The following is a 16,706-nucleotide window of genomic DNA, read 5'->3' on the forward strand; positions in this document are numbered from 1 at the left end:
TCCACTTTCCTGCCATCCCACGAACTGCTCCGCTCTACAAGCTGCTCCGCTCCGCTCACCGACCTGTGAGCCGTTCCAGCCGTCCCCGCAAACAGCTCTGCTCGCCGTTCCTGGGCCACTCCAACCGGCCCCACAAGGCTCCACGCTGCTCGCTGCTCCTCCAGTCGTCCCCACAAATTGCTCCGCCAGCTGCTGAGCAATATAGCTTCAGGCTCCCCCACTAGTTAACACAGCCTCAGTGATCTCAGCTCTTAATAACATCAGCTCTTTTGTGATTTCAGCTCTTAGTAATTTCAGCTCATAGTATAGTAGGGGAACCCCAGTGCTGGTGCACCATTGGCCTAAAGTGAATTCAGCTCAGCAGCCTGTAACTAGACTCCTAAGGGAATCAAAGTTCGCTCTGATATTCAACAGTGGAGAGAGGAGGCGGTGCAATTGGTGTTTCAAACCCTCAGAGGGGGGCCCATACCATCAGGTACACATACCTGTCCCCATCCTCTCTCAATTCACTGGGTTTTGTAACCCATGCCCCTTGTCAAGCAAGTGCTACTTAGGTAATGGTGAAGGACTCACTCAGTCCTTCTGTCATACAACAGTTCCACTGGCCTTGATTCACAGAATCAGGGTAACAAAACTTTATTCTTCCTGCCCCAATAATAGTGAAACTGGGGATCCCACACCAGCCAAAGTAACCACTTTCAGTTGCTGTGTTTCATGCCAGGCGAGTGGGTGTGCCTATGCAAACAAGATCAGCCCCTGGAGTTCTTTTCCACACTCGCCATAATTCACCACCAGATGTCAGGGTAGAGCTCATCCTGACTCTGCTTACATCAACACCTAAATGAAATCTATCTTACATGCCTTCATTCTTCTGCAATGGCACTGGTCATCAGGTAGTACTGTTGCACATAGTCTTCCAAATGTTTTTTCTTAGCCTATGAGCAAGTGTTTAGCCTTGAGAAAACACACTGTCCCACGAGTTGATGTAATCCAAGTTCTGTGTAGAGGCAGTGGACCTTGGTAGAGGGAGCTGTGTGAACTGCAGGAGAGTTTGCTCGCCGTCTTGGTTTCTGACTGCAATCATTTCTTGAGGTAAAGGTTGCTGTCTGGGAACTGAACATTTTGTGTTGGGCTGATATTCCTGAAAAAGGGTTTGCCTGAATGTTGTTTGTCCACCTCTTCTTACGGACTGGTGTACATGTCAGAATAAAACAAATTACATTTAAAATATTCCCAGATTCCATGTCACTGATTTCTCCTCCACACAGAAATTGACCAGCAAGACCCTGGTCTTCTGCTACGGCTCATCAGAGGGACAACATGGGTATTAGAATGGAATACTGGTGATGGAAAGAGTGGCAACAATATTATAATCAAGGGACTATTTTCAGTCAACAAAATGAATGCTGTGAAGAGAGGTGATGACACGTGCCCTCCCCGCCCCTCGGTTTGCTGCTTGGCTTGTACTGAGCATGCTCACACGGACTGAGCATGCTCAGTAACAATGCTGAAGCTGGCTGCCCTCACTCTGCCCCCCACTATTGGCAGGCACAGGTCATCTCTGGCTGTAAAGATAATCTGATTTCGCCACAGGGAATCATTCACAGTAGTATAACACTAGACACACTAGAGGGGCCAGTTGTGCAACCTGTAGTCATTTTTGAGAGCACTCACTTATGAGTGCAGTCCCAGTGAAGTAAATGAGATGACTCATGTGAGACAGTGATCCCCAACATGAGTAAACATTGCATAACTGGACTCTGAATAAGGAAGATGTCCTTAATTCATATAGACAAGATAAGGGGAAAGAACTTCTAAAGGGATGCTATCAAGGCCAGTGGACCCAAATTTATGAGCTACTCTATCTTTTTGTTTGTTGTCATATCTCTTTGCAAAGTCAGTGTGATTTCTTAGGGGCACATTCTCTCCTATATAGGAATAAGCCATGTAGGGAAAAGCAGACAACTCAGCTGAAACTCATGGAGTTGCCTACAAATTCTCTTGGTAGGTGGAAAGTGGGCATAGTTTGCACTATGCCAAAGAAGCCATGGATTTGTTCCCTGCCCTTCCCTTCTCATATGCATCCCACATTCCTAATTATACTTCAAAGGGAAATCCTGGTCATAGTGAAGTCAATGGTAAAACACTCATTGACTTAAATGGGGCCAGGATTTCACTCCATATATTTTGCTGAAGCATACAAGGCCTGATCCAAGGCCCATTGAAGCCAATGAGAGTTTCTCCATCAACTTCAGTGTTCTTTTGCTCAGGCCCATATTTCTCAACCAGTTTTTAAAAAAGTTTCTTATGCAGTAAAGCCAGTCTCCACATAAATTCACAGCATGTAAAAGCAGTCCTGTTAAATACCTTTGTGTTTTGAATCCATTTGGGGCTCAGTAGTTATTCATGTTACAGAATGTGTAATTTGAAGTCACATACTATATGCATATAGCAGGGGTCGGCAACGTTTGGCACGCGCTCGCCAGGGTAAGCACCCTAGCGGGCCGGGCCAGTTTATTTACCTGCTGACGCGGCAGGTTCGGACGATCGCGGCCCCCACTGGCCGCGGTTCGCCATCCCGGGCCAATGGGGGCGGTGGGAAGCCGCGGCCAGCACATCCCTCGCCTGCGCCACTTCCCGCCGCCCCCATTGGCCCAGGACGGCGAACCGTGGCCAGTGGGGGCCGCGATCGGCCGAACCTGCCACGTCAGCAGGTAAATAAACTGGCCCGGCCCGCTAGGGTGCTTACCCTGGCGAGCCGCATGCCAAACGTTGCCGACCCCTGGCATATAGCATTGTTATCACCCTAGAAAGCCTAGACCTTGTAACAGTTAAAGAATAAAACAGTACAACTCTCATAATTGCTGGTCAGATTTCTGTCCTGAGAGGACAAAGTTGTGGAAACCCTTACAGTTATGTTATACCAAATACAGCTTGTTTGTGCATGTTGTGATTCTCCTTCTTTGTCTGGAAGCTCACAGGCTCAACTCCCAGACAAGGAGCTGGCCTCTTACCCACATCTGACATCATAATCAATTATTTGGTAGTCACTGTACTCCTAGCATCCTTCAGATGAGGCATTAGCATAGCACACTCTGGAGCATCCATTCTCCTAAATAATACCACAGATTGCTTGGCAGAGATACAAATTATCATAAAGAAGAAATGCGTGAAAGATACCAGGATTCTTTGTGTACTGTAAAAATATTACATTTTCGGGGGGGATATTTGTTCTATGAGAGTGATAACAGGCACCATGCTAGTCATGGTAGTCTATACATAGTATACTTACTCACACTAAGGAGTAGCCATTGTTTCCAACTCCAACATCACCAAGAGAATGAATACTTCATGTATACCTTCTGAAATCAGCACAGTTTTCTCACTGTACCACTGTAGTGTGATATGATACAGTCACTCATTTAATAGGAAGAACTGAATACAGTAAACATTTGCCTATGCAGGATCTTATTAATTCAATTTTGTATTTTTAGGCATGTTGTTTAATAGTGAGATCAAATGGATGATTAATACCTTGTTCTGGCCTTCTCTCAGCTAGTTGTTTATGCATAGCCAGTCCCCTAATGACTGTCATTTCGGCTCTCAGGGCAATGGTCCCAATGGGGCTGGTGTCCTCTATCTGCCTAGAGGAGGAACTTTCAAGCACTTCTATCTGTGTAATTCCCAGAAGATAAAGAGAACAGAGACCCCCAACCACTGTGACTCACTCTCAGAAGCTGCTGCAGGTCCCAGCTCAGCAGTCCTTCTCTGCCTTTACTTTCCCCTTCCTTGATTCACTGCATAGTATACAATAATTCGTGCCCTCTGATCTCCGCTAGTCACACTCAAATAAGGGAAAAAGGGAAAAAACTTCATCTCTGTTGGCTACTCCATGAATATTCACTGCAGTAGTAAAAAGTGCCATCTCTCTGTAATTAACAAAAGATTTGCATTTACCTCAATGACCAGCCTGGGTACACAACTAGGTCAAGAGTCTAATTTCTGAAAGGAATAAACACCCCTATATCAGAGGGGTAGCCGTGTTAGTCTGTATCCACAGAAACAACGAGGAGTCCAGTGGCACCTTAAAGATTAACAGATTTATTTGGCCATAAGCTTTCGTGGGTAAAAACCCACTTCTTCATATTAATATGAGTTTATGGCAGTAGTGGAGAGGTGAATCTGGCCCACAATGCCCACAAATCTTAAATTGCTCAGAATAAGAATTATTTTAATGTTTTAACTCAATGGATTGATCACAGACAGTTCTTTGCAAGATGGAAAGAAAAGGCAAAAGAATTCAGTGCAAAAATACCTTCTCTCCCTTCCCTCTTCATCCTTACTTCTCTTTCCATCTCCCTCTTGACTTTTCTACATAACCAGCAGCTTCTTCCACAACTGAAATCAATCAGCTTCCACCTCTCACTCCCCCAGAACCTTTCACCTAGATGAAATGTTGGCCAGCAGGTTAATGAAAAACACTAAGATCATTTAACTGGGTGAAGCCAGCATGGAGTATTTAGCTTAGAGAGCAATTTTCTCAAAGAAATATATCAAAACCATCTATTACTTCCAATAAAATATTTAAATCAATGTGTGAAACAGTTTGTTTATTTTTATGTAATATGCGGGTGGTTCAACAAAGCTCATGCTCTATGTAAACCTTTATTCTTGTTAAAAATTTAAAAGGCATGCTTTTAATGTTTTTAACATTAACTTAAGTTGCAGTAGGTCTGTAAAACAATAGGAGAGAGGCTATTAAAAGTATATGAATAATAAAACAGATGCTCTAAGAAAAGCTTAGTATCAGAGCTACCCCTACTTCCCTTTGATATAACAGGCTTATTTGGGGACTATTATGCTACTGTCAAGCTTACAAGTGAGAGAAAAGGGAAATTTTAACAACTTATTCTAAAGCAACAGCATCTTAAGTATGCTGTTTGTGTTTCTCCCTTTGGTTATAAGGTCTGATATTAGTCTAGGGTATACTTTCATTTTCTCCCGAAAGCAGCTACAGTGTAGGCTGCAGTTAATTTCTGGGGAAGACTAAATAGCACATAAGCCCAGATCCTCGTGTCAAACAGCCAATCATAGTAAGATCACCCCACTGCATATAGTCTGTGTAGGATCATCCAGAGGTTCCAAGCCAGCATAGCAGCACCTACACTCCCCCCTCATGTTGCCACAGGGTTGTGGCTGAGGAGAAAGAGGAAGTGGCTACTACCCACGGGCCCCTTGGCTGCTCTATTGGCTCTTTAAGGCTGTTGGTGGCAGGGGACTGGACCTGACCACAGCTAGCCCAGGGTCAGGGGGAAACAAAGGTGGCTTAAAGCCACCTTTGCATAGTACCATGTACTCGTCAGCTGCAACCGAGTATCTGGATTATGGAGTCTATCCTGGTGCCAGGTCACATGACAAGGGTTTTAAAGGCAACTTTACAGCCCATAAAGATACTTAGAAAACGTTTAGTGGGAGAAACATATGTACTGTATCCCCCTCCAGACAGAGAGTTCCTACAACTAGTAGAAATATGCTTTAACTTCAGAACCTGTTTGTGGGATAAATCATTAGAACTTGATATAAATCCAAGACTGCACTGTGAACTAATGCAGTTAAGGTGCGAATTTATATAAAACCAATGCAGTCACCAGCCATTGTGACACCAACCCCTGCCTCCTCCCCAAACACACTTTGTTTTTAACATAATTTTAAAATAAAAAGCCAGTGTTATAGAAGCTCTTCTTCTGGTACATCTGAAGTTGATGATGAAAACTTTAGGGAGCATATAAGCTCTTCTTACCCATCTTCACATTTGCAAAACACTATCAACTTCTTTCAAATTCTTTACAGAACTATTTGTTTTTTCTTCTGCTGCCAGCAAATACAAACATTGTCAAACAAAGGCATAGGGCTCTTACACTGAAATGCCTAAAAATATCCAAACAAGCAGCAAACATGGAAGCAAAAATTATCTCTTGCAACTAAGGGACATTTGCAAGGTCAAAACATTAACTCTTCCCTTAATGCCCCCCCACCCCCCCACACACACACAAACACACACACAAAACTGGCTTCGTCTCACACATTAAATTAGAGAGAGAATTACAGGTGTACGCTTGTGTACCCAGTATCATCATGTTTGGGGGCCATCATCCAGGAAACACTTACTACTGGGGCAATGCTTATTACCATGCTTTGTTCCTGGAATTCACGGGGGCCACGCATGGTAATAAGTGTTACTCTCAGTAATGTTTGCTGCATTAGGCCCATGGTACCATTATACACATATGGACTGTTTTATTATATATGGTTGTCTTCTGCTTCTCCTATCAGCCCTTCAAGGGGTAAGAGATATACAAGTGAATAGTGCAAAAATTATTCACCAGTGTCTGTCTCCAACTCCTTCAGGTTCTATGAAAATGTTTTTTGCTACAGCCTTCAAGTTATAAACTACTCCCGAGTTTGTTGTCCAGAACTATTTCAGTCTTCTTCTCCCTTTATCTCCACTCATCTATACTAGATATACATTATTAGGAAATGTACAACTAACTCAGCCTTGAAGTAAACCCTGACACCTGCCCACCCCCATCACAAAAAAAAGGGTCAGATCTTCTGTGTACCTATGGGATTATTTCATCTGAGGTAGACACTTTGCTGGTGCAGAAAAGGTAGGGGGCCATCCATGAGTTTACTGTAGCTCCTACAGCTTCTCTAACCCAATACAAATTGCTCTAACTTGCACCAGCAGTGTATTACATGCCAAGTGCTTGGGCCACTTTCTCTCCCTGTCTCTCCTCACCACCACAACCCTTTGTGTTGGGAGCTTCACTTGAGGAGACATAGGAGCCAGCTCTGAGGGCTCTTTGCCTGCTGGGCTATCTCCCAGAATGGCACTTAGGAGAGGTTTCCACTCCGTTTGTGCTTCCTGAGAGGTGAAAGGGAATGTATCGGGTCAGAGAATCTGCCCGTGAGTGTGTTTGAAATACTGTATAAAAGCTTTATTAAGGCTTGATTCTGAAGCAATCTCATTAGGGTTCCTTTCACAAATGCAGACATTAACACTTTCATTGAAAAGTGCATTTGAGTACTGTTCCACAGCTAGGGTATTCTTAGGGATATTGATGCTGGTTCCTCAAAGGTTACATGTTAGAGAGGTACTTTGAGGTGACACATGAGTCATGTTCCCATAGTGCAAATGATTAGCAACAATCTGTTATTTATTAATTATTAGCAAATTCACAAGTGGTGCAATAAAGATGGGAAAAGCTTCAAAATATAAAATAGGGAGATATACATCTTTGTGTTAAGACAAAAAAAGAAAAATGTCAAAAGTGTTAAAAGGGCTTAAGTAGACATCACACAAGTTTTAGCCATTCAATAGCTTTGGGTCAACAGTATGGAGTTTGAAAAGTTCTTGGTTGGCTGCTCATCTCATGGTGGTCTTTCAGTAGTTGTGTGGCATCCTCAACCGCACTGCATCTACCCAGAGGGCTGGTCCTGAGTCCCCAGATGTGATCATTTGCCATATATTTCACCACTCCACATCTGAAACAGCTGAGCTTGTGCTAAGTATAGCATGACAGCTCAAAGCCAGGCAGTCTCTCATCAGGCTGAGTGATGAGGGAGGAGGCTCTTACAGAGGGACAAGCTCATTCCCATTCTGCTCACTACAATATGACAGTGTCCACCATGGAGATGGTCGGTAACATAGTCCAGATTGGTCTTCTGATGAGCCAGTGGTGAGGCACCTCCCTTATATCTTTGAAAAGTGGCAGTTATGGGATCTTATGGATTTTGTCATGGAGGTTCTTTGCAATATAATACCTGATGTTAGGAGGAGGGATACTAGAAAGGACTGGGAGTGACTCTGTATTTGTTGGTCTCAGTCTTTGTTGTTACTCTCATTGTTTGATTCAACTGCATATCAACTAGCTTTGTGTGGGGAGAGTTTAAATACACAGGAACTCAGTATTCCCCAACAGTATCAGATAGCTAGCGCCGACCTGGACAGTGTTTGTGTATTAGCTGCCCGAGTTGAACCCACAAGCTTGTTTAAGAGGCCATTTCTGCTCTTCATCTTCTGAGTTATGTTGGTGAGATGGTCCTTATAGGTAAGTGTGTGAGCTACAGTTATTCCTAAGTATATCAGCTTTGAGTCATGTGCCAATCATTCTCCATTCAAGAAGCCTGAGTTCTCATGAAGTGTTAGCATGATTGAGATGAAATATAACGACACTGTCTTTGACCCACTGGGCTTAAGTCTCCACTTCTTGTAATAGCCACTGATGACACCATATGTGGGTTCATGTTGTCTTCAATATTATTGAAATCTGTGTCTCTTGATGCTAGGCAGATGTCATCTGTATACTTGAATAGCTTTGAGATTGTTGGAGGCAGATCATTCGTAAATATGTTGAAAAAAGATGTGGGGCAAGAACAGTTCCCTGAGGGAGTCTGTTCTTTTGGATCTTCCACGTGCTCCGTTTATTTCCTAGCTTTGCTTGGAACTGTTTCAAAGCATCATTTCTGTAACCATAATAACACACTGAGGTAATATCTTTGACATCTTGACCAGCAGGCCAGTGTGCCAGAAGCTATCATATGCTGCTGTCTAGTCAAGAAAAATAGCCCCCGTCTTTTCCTTCTGCTGAAAACCATTTTCTATATAGGTGATAAGACCAAGAATTTGGTCACAGGTGCTCCCATTAGGCCTGAAATCTGCCTGGTCATCACTCAGATCCTGCTCTACTATGGGCAAGATTCTTTGCAGAATTAGTCACTCCAAAAGTTTGTAAGCACAGCTCAGAAGTGATATCAGAGGGTAGCTAGCTGGAAGAGTATAATCCTTCCCTAGGTTTGGGATAGCTCTCACCCTAGCTTTATGCCATATCCTAGGCATCTTGTTCTCTTGGATGACACAGGATCTGAAAACTGACAGCCATTTCAGCCATGTCTTCTTTCCAAGATGTAGTAGCATATCTGATGAAACCTTGTCAAGGCCATGTTTTTCCTGCTTTCATGCAGCTCAGTGCTCTCTCCACTTCCTCAGTGGACAAAGGCTGGAAGATGTCTTCCTCACAACAAAAACATAGCAGCATTGCTCCAGCCAACAGTCTATGAGGTCTACAGATCTCATAAAATAATTCACGAAATCCCCATACCCCATCTCCCACCTGAAGTGAGTAATTTCAATGGAAATTCATTTTGATACTGAAGTACCCAAAATAATTTTTTGGCAGTTAAAGTAACTGGCCTCTTTGCCCACTACCTTCTTTGTCCATGAGTAGCTAAACTCTTCACTATATGCTGATACCCTATTTCACTGTCCCAATTGTTTGTCACCTCTACATTTAAAAAAAAAAATCAGGAATTTTTACCTATTATCAGAGATCATGCCCTGCAAAGCCTGAACTGGTGGATTTAAGTTAGAACTAAACCAGAGTCTGGCTCAAATGTCCTGATGCTGTGATATTGGTTGGATTTCCTAAAGAGGAAGATCAACTTTTCTGTTGGTTTCAAATGCACTGCCTTTCTCATAAACATCCCTGGCCTCTGCTCCTACTCAAGGATATTTTGGCTTCCCTTCAAATTTGTATATTTTAAATTTGTTTTCTTTCATTTTGAAAAGAACAACAGACTCTGGTGAATATGCCACCTACAAAGCCCACATTTATAGCAGCGTGATTTACAAGGTGATGCCAATTGGTAAAGTTACTTGTAAGGACCAGTCCAGCACCTTAAAGTGTCAGGAGGAAAAGCTCAGAACTTCTCTTGATATGATTCAAGGGCTGGAAGAATTATGGTTGTGTTACAGGAACTTTTTGTTGTTGTTGTTGTTATCTCAAAAAGTCAAAATAGAAGGCGGCAACAAAATAAAGAATAGTTACAAATTATGAGTGGATAGGTCCCATTCTCCATCTTCTGAACGTGGGAGAAAAACATGGTGTACCATACAAGTGTGGTATATTGTAACTACAATTTTTAAACTCCATTTTTGTTTTAAGTGTGGTTTATTTTTGATATTTATACATTTCATATTTTTACTGCTTCCTGTTTCTGTTGTAAGCTATGGACAGGCACAGAGTTCAACATGTCTAATGTTTATGGTGCATATTGTTCATTTGGAATGGGGGGACCCCAAACTGCCAAAAAAAAAAAACAGGCAGGAAGAGGTTAAGAACCCTCCCTACCTGCAGACAGCAAAACCAGTCCCACCCCTCCTGAGCTGTGAGATGTCCCTTATGGAGAGACAGGGTCTCAAGCTTCTGTAGCTAGTGAGGGCAAGCTCAAGTATAAAGAGGAAGAGACAGGAAAATGAGTGGGGAGAAGAGCTTAGGGTTTAGGAATGACGGCTTTCTGCCAGACTCACAGGAGCTAGCTCCAGGCATCCTCCGAAGGACTTAGAACTTTCTGGAACACAAGGGAGGGAGCTAGAGGCAGAAGTCCTAAGTGCCAAATATTTTTTCATATTTATGGAGTTGGCTTTTTTGTTGATTTTATTTCAGCTACTGCTGCTGGGGTCAAGGACTGTGCATGAGGCGATGTACATCATTGCTGACGAGAGCTGTCCTTGTTAAAGCCTGATCTTCCTATGTGCTTTCCTCTAGATCTGAGAGATTGTACAGGCAGTCCCTTCTGTCCCCATCTCACACAACTGCTCTGATTCAGACATTACTGAGTCACCTTTGGTCAGTGTTTAATGTTAGACAACATCAGGAGAAAGCAATAGGCTGAAATTCCAAATATCTGACTCATTCAAAATTAATATTTAGTAAAATGTATAGGTACTAACAGTTTGTATCAGATGACATTCCAATATCAGGGGATTTTCTAATGATTGCTTTACACAGACACATAAACGCACACACAGTCAAAAGCCATTTTTCATATACAATATAGAAGATGCAGGTTGTGTAGCTGTCTGTCTATAGAATCTTAAGTCACACTGAAAGAGTTGTGCTTGTTGAATGCAAGGGACTGAGGACCCCACAGACTGGGATTGCTATACTTTCCTTTGTATTACTGTAAGAGCAATAGGTCAGGGAATAAACTATTAGTTAACCCAAGACATCTGTAATTTAAGATGAGAACTACAGTAAACAGTGTGATCATCATAGCTTGCCTTTCTAGAGAGATATGAGGTAATCTCCAGCCAAATCTAGCCTGGGAGAAATTCAAAAACAACAAAAAGGACTTTAATCCTTTCCTGAATTGCATCATACGCTTCTATTTATCTGAGGGTTGGTGATTATATCTGAAACTTACAGCTATAAGAAATTCAAGAAGAGATTTTAGAGTGTAAGAATGTGATAATAAAGTAGGTTTGTATTCAAAACAATGCATATTTAAACCTAAACGCTAAAAAGCAGTTGAGTACAGCTTTTGATACTATTCACAATAGACACTAGCCATTTCCAGTTAAGATGGAAGTGAGAAATAAATTACAGTCATGTACTAGTAAGGGTCTCTTGCTGCTGAGATAATGTCGATGTGACCTGAACAAGAGGGGAAAAAAGACAAACTGGGATTGTCTTTAGTAAATCAAATATACAGGGCCGCCCAGGGAGGGGGGGGGGCTAGTGGGGCAATTTGCCCCAGGCCCCGGGCCCCGCAGGGGCCCCCACAAGAGTTTTTCGGGGCCCTTGGAGCGGGGTCCTTCACTCGCTCTGGGGGCCCCGGAAAACTCTCGCGGGGCCCGGGCCCCTGGAGCTTCTTCCGCTCTTCCTATGTATACAGACTGTAAAAGTGCATGCAACGTTAGGTCCTACTAACTTTTTTTCCACTAATTACAGTGCATGGGGGTCTTAATAACCCTCCAAAATGAGTTGTAATTGAAAATGATAATATCTTATTGAATAAAATTTGTTTATAGAATTCCTGACACTTTGCCTGTTCTATCATATTACATTAGATTTGATTTAAACATCAGATTCATCTGGATGTAACACCATGTAACAGGATATGAAAGAGATTGTAGTCTGAAAGGCTGCAGTTGAAAGTTAACAGATTGCGTTAGAAATGTATGAAAAAAATCCAGCTGAGAGAATCAGAATTATTTGTGTGTTAACGCTGTAATTTGTTATGTTTTGGCTGTGGGATAACAAAACCTCAGTAAATATAAAACTAATCAATGGGTTTCCTTGTTTATTAGTACCCAGAGGCCCAATCAGGATTAGGGCCCTATTGTGCTTGGTGTTGTATAGACACAGAACTAAGACAGTCCCTGATCCAAACAGCTTACATTCTAAATAGAAACAAGGCATGACATGATGGCGGGGGAGAGGAACTATAGGGTGACACTGCTAGGAGCACCAAGGTGCATACTAGTTGAATGTACAATCTGGAAACTCCACTGATTTCTAAAGAAGATTTGTTCCAAGTGAAAATTGCAGGATCACAGCCTTCCAATGGTGACAAAATCTGTTTTTTAAACTTGTCATAATTTGAACTATGAATCTTTACAATTGTTTAATTATAAGAAATTGAGAGTTGCCAGGAGTTTATGTGGGGGTCACTGTAACAGGGTTGATGACTCACCAATGTGGCGCCTCCTGCTGGTCGTGTGGGATGGAATTAGCTCATCCAGCACTCAGAGCGCCTCCTGGTGGCCAGTGACTCGCCTGCCTCAGGCCCCCATGTCCCTCCTGGACCCCAGTGCCCTTTACCTCAGGGTTCTGCCCCTTTTTAAATGTCCATACCGCTTGCATGCGTAGCAAGCCCTGCGCTCCACCACAGGCCTCCTGGCCCTGGCACTCGGCTTCTCATGCCATTCCCTATGGCTCCTCCAAAACTCCCGTCTAAGGAGATTTACCAGGGCCCACTGTTCCTCTGCCAGCCACCCCAACTGTTCCTGCAGGCTGGGTCTCCTCGACCTCATGCACCAGTCTCTCAAGCCTCTCCGGCTATCGGGCGGCCCCTTTCCTCAGGGGACCTGACCCTGGAGTCCAGCCTGGAACGGCACAGGAATCCTCTGCGAAGAACACCTCCGCGTAACCCAGATCCATCATCCCCTTTCTCCTCTGCTCAGCAATAGTCCCAGTCCTGGCTCCGCCCCTGTATCAGGGTGGCTGTTTATGCCTGCATTCTCCACCACGTGTAGCAGGGTCAATGACTCACCAATGCGGTGCCTCCTGCTGATTGATTGGGAATTAGCTCATCCAGCACTCAGAGTGCCTCCGGGTGGCCGGTGACTCACCTCCTCAGGCCCCCGTGTCCCTCCCAGACCCCAGTGCTCTTTACCTCAGGGTTCTGCCCCAGCAGTACCCCCACACTCTGGGTCTCTCCTCCCAGGGGAACCCTCAACCCTCTACACCCACCTTGCCTCAGTGGCTACTGCCAGTCATCAACTAGCCCCTGCTCACTGGGGCAAACTGCAGTCTGTCATGGCCACTCATCATTGGCAAGGAGGTTGGACCAGCTGCCTCTGCCTAACCCCGGGCTGCACCTCGCAGCCCCAGTACCCACATAGACCTTTATCAAGGCCTCAGCCTGGGAGTTGCCAGGCTGGATCTCCCCAGCTCCTCTTGCCCTTCCCCAGCACTGCTCTGCTCCAGGTACCCTTTTTTCCCAGGTAGCCAGGTCCTTCTCTCTCCACAGCTATAGAGAGACTGACCAAGCTCCTCCCTGAGCCCTTATGACAGGGCTAGGTGTGGCCTGACTGGGGTGTGGCCCCAGCTGTGGCTGCGGCCCCAGCTGTGGCTGCTTCCCCAATCAGCCTAGCCTTTTTCCACCAGAGCAGGGTAGCTTCTTTTTCTGTAGAAAAGGACCTCAGTTCTGCAGAAAAGGACGTAGGGATTACAGTGGACGAGAAGCTGGATATGAGTCAACAGTGTGCCCTTGTTGCCAAGAAGGCTAACGGCATTCTGGGCTGTATAAGTAGGGGCATTGCCAGCAGATCAAGGGACATGATCATTCCCCTCTATTCAGCATTGGTAAGGCCTCATCTGGAGTACTGTGTCCAGTTTTGGGCCCCACACTACAAGAAGGATGTGGAAAAATTGGAAAGAGTCTAGCAGAGGGCAACAAAAATGATTAGGGGGCTGGAGCACATGACTTATGAGGAGAGGCTGAGGGAACTAGGATTATTTAGTCTGCAGAAGAGAAGAATGAGGGGGGATTTGATAGCTGCTTTTAACTACCTGAAAGGGGGTTCCAAAGAGGATGGATCTAGACTGTTCTCAGTAGTACCAGAGTAGTACGAGTGACAGAACAAGAAGTAATGGTCTCAAGTTGCAGTGGGGGAGGTTTAGGTTGGATATTAGGAAAAACTTTTTCACTAGGAGGGTGATGAAGCACTGGAATGGGTTACCTAGGGAGGTGGTGGAATCTCCTTCCTTAGAGATTTTTAAGGTCAGGCTTGACAAAGCCCTGGCTGGGATGATTTAGTTGGGGATTGGTCCTGTTTTGAGCAGGGGGTTGGACTAGATGACCTCCTGAGGTCCCTTCCAGCCCTGAGATTCTATGATACAGTCACATCTGATGTTTCCTTGATGAGATCACAAGTTAGATTGGTAAAGGTAACAGTGTAGACTTCTGTAAGGCATTTGACTTGGTACTGTGCACCATTTTGATTAAGAAATTAGAACGATACGAAATTAACGTGGCACACATTACATGGATTAAAAACTAGTTGACAGGTCTCAAAATGTAATTGTAAATGGGGAATCATCACTGATTAGGTGTGTTTCTAGCTGCATTTCACAGAGATTAGTTCTTGGCCCTATGCTATAACTTTTTTATCAATGACCTGGAAGAAAATAAAATTACCTTTTATAAAGTTTGCTTATGACACAAAGATTGAAGAATATTGGTATATAATGAAGAGGATAGATGACTGAAACAGAATGATCTGGATCACTCGGTAAGCTGAGTGTAAGCAAACGTGTTTTAATGCAGTCAAATGTAAACTCATTCATCTAACAACAACGAATGTAGGCAATACTTACAGAATGGGAGACTATCTTGGGAAGCATTGACTCTGAAAAAGACTTTGGCATCATGGTGGATAATCAGCTGAACTTGAACTCCCAGTGCAATTCTGTGGTCAAAAGGGCTAATGTGATCAATGGATATATAAACGGGGGAATCTTTAGGAGTATGGACATTATATTATCTCTGTATTTGTCACAGGTACAAGCGCTTCTGGAATACTGTATCCAGTTCTCATGTCCATAATTCAAGAAGGATGTTGATATATTGGAAAAGGTTCAGAGAAAAGCCACAAGAATAATTAAAGGAGTAGAAAGCATGCCTCATAGTGATAAACTAAATAGATTGAGCTCCTGGAGTCTAACCAAGAGAGGGTTAAGGGGTGATGTGATTACAATCAGTACATATCTATATGGGGAACAAATATTTAATAATGTGCTTTTCAATTTACAAGAGAAAGGTATAACCTGATCCAATGACTGGAAACTGAAACTATATAAATTCAAACTATAAAGAAGGTGCAAATTTTTAGCAGTGAGGGTCATTAACCACTAGAACAAGTTACCAATGATTGTGGTGGATTCTACACCACTGAAAATTTCTAAATGTAGGTTGGGATATTTTTCTAAATGGCATGCTGTTTCACAGATAATAATTCAAGTCCTATGGCCTATGTTGTACAGGAGGTCAGACTAGATAATCACAATGATCCCTTGTGATCTTATAATCTATTTCAGCAGGAGTGTTTCCTTGGCATGAAAGCAAACTTTTATTGAAAATGTCACACTTTTATTGAAAATGTGAATAAGTATCATTGTGGCTATTAGAAAGCTCGACATGGAGTTTTTAAGATTCTATGTTTAGACTGTAATCTTGAGTTTAAAAGCAAAATCCATTTTAGAACTAACAAGAAGGAAATGGTTCTTCAAAGTGTTTAGATATTCTTAAAGTCATTCTAGTTACTTAAAGTACCTTGTATGAAATCATTTTGGAAGGTGTTACAGATAATGATAAATGTTGAGCAAAGAAGACACAATAGTATTACTTTGGTCTAACTCTTGGTGAGTTTCCTAATTTAATAAAATCTCCCAAGCCACCACCTAGAGACACCAAAGAGTACTGTTTATGAGGGGTGAAATTCACTACCTCTGCATCATATAAGTACCAGTTAAGCCTATTTGGAGGGTATAGTATCACAGAGAGCTTAGGCAGGCCCTCTGCACATAAATCTTGGAAAATAAAATGTTAAGATTCTGGTTTACCAATTTGGTGCTTCCAAACACAGTAAATGTGAGCACTTAGTGTTGAATTATGATTGTTATGATGTGCTGGGGCAGGATAAGCTTTGATAGGGCTTTGTAGATGACTGACCCATGCAAAACCTGAAATCACTCGAAAGCTTACCCCATTTTGGGATTCATCACAAATTCAAAATGCATTACAAATGTTTTGGCAAAACATGGTCAAGTTTGTCAACCTTGTGAGTGATTGAAATTTGCATGGTTTTGGTGCAAAACCATAAACTGGTCCTGGTTTGTTCAAAAATATCAGTTTTACAGGATTCTGATGTAAGAATCAAGCAATACTTGATTCAGCATCAGTTGAGTTATGCTTTGAGATTTGGGCTGGTTTGAAACTGAAGCACAAAGCAAAATACAGACTGCAACTCAAGAAAATATGTGCAGGAGGCCCTGACCAATGAAATCTCCCATTTTCATATGGCCTGGTCTCTAGTCCCTTTCAGTGTGCTTCTATGCATTCAGGTCTTTTACTAAATG

This window comes from Terrapene carolina, unplaced genomic scaffold, assembly GCF_002925995.2.
Source record: "Terrapene carolina triunguis isolate 2854851 unplaced genomic scaffold, T_m_triunguis-2.0 Scaffold113, whole genome shotgun sequence".
Taxonomy (NCBI): Eukaryota; Metazoa; Chordata; order Testudines; family Emydidae; genus Terrapene; species Terrapene triunguis.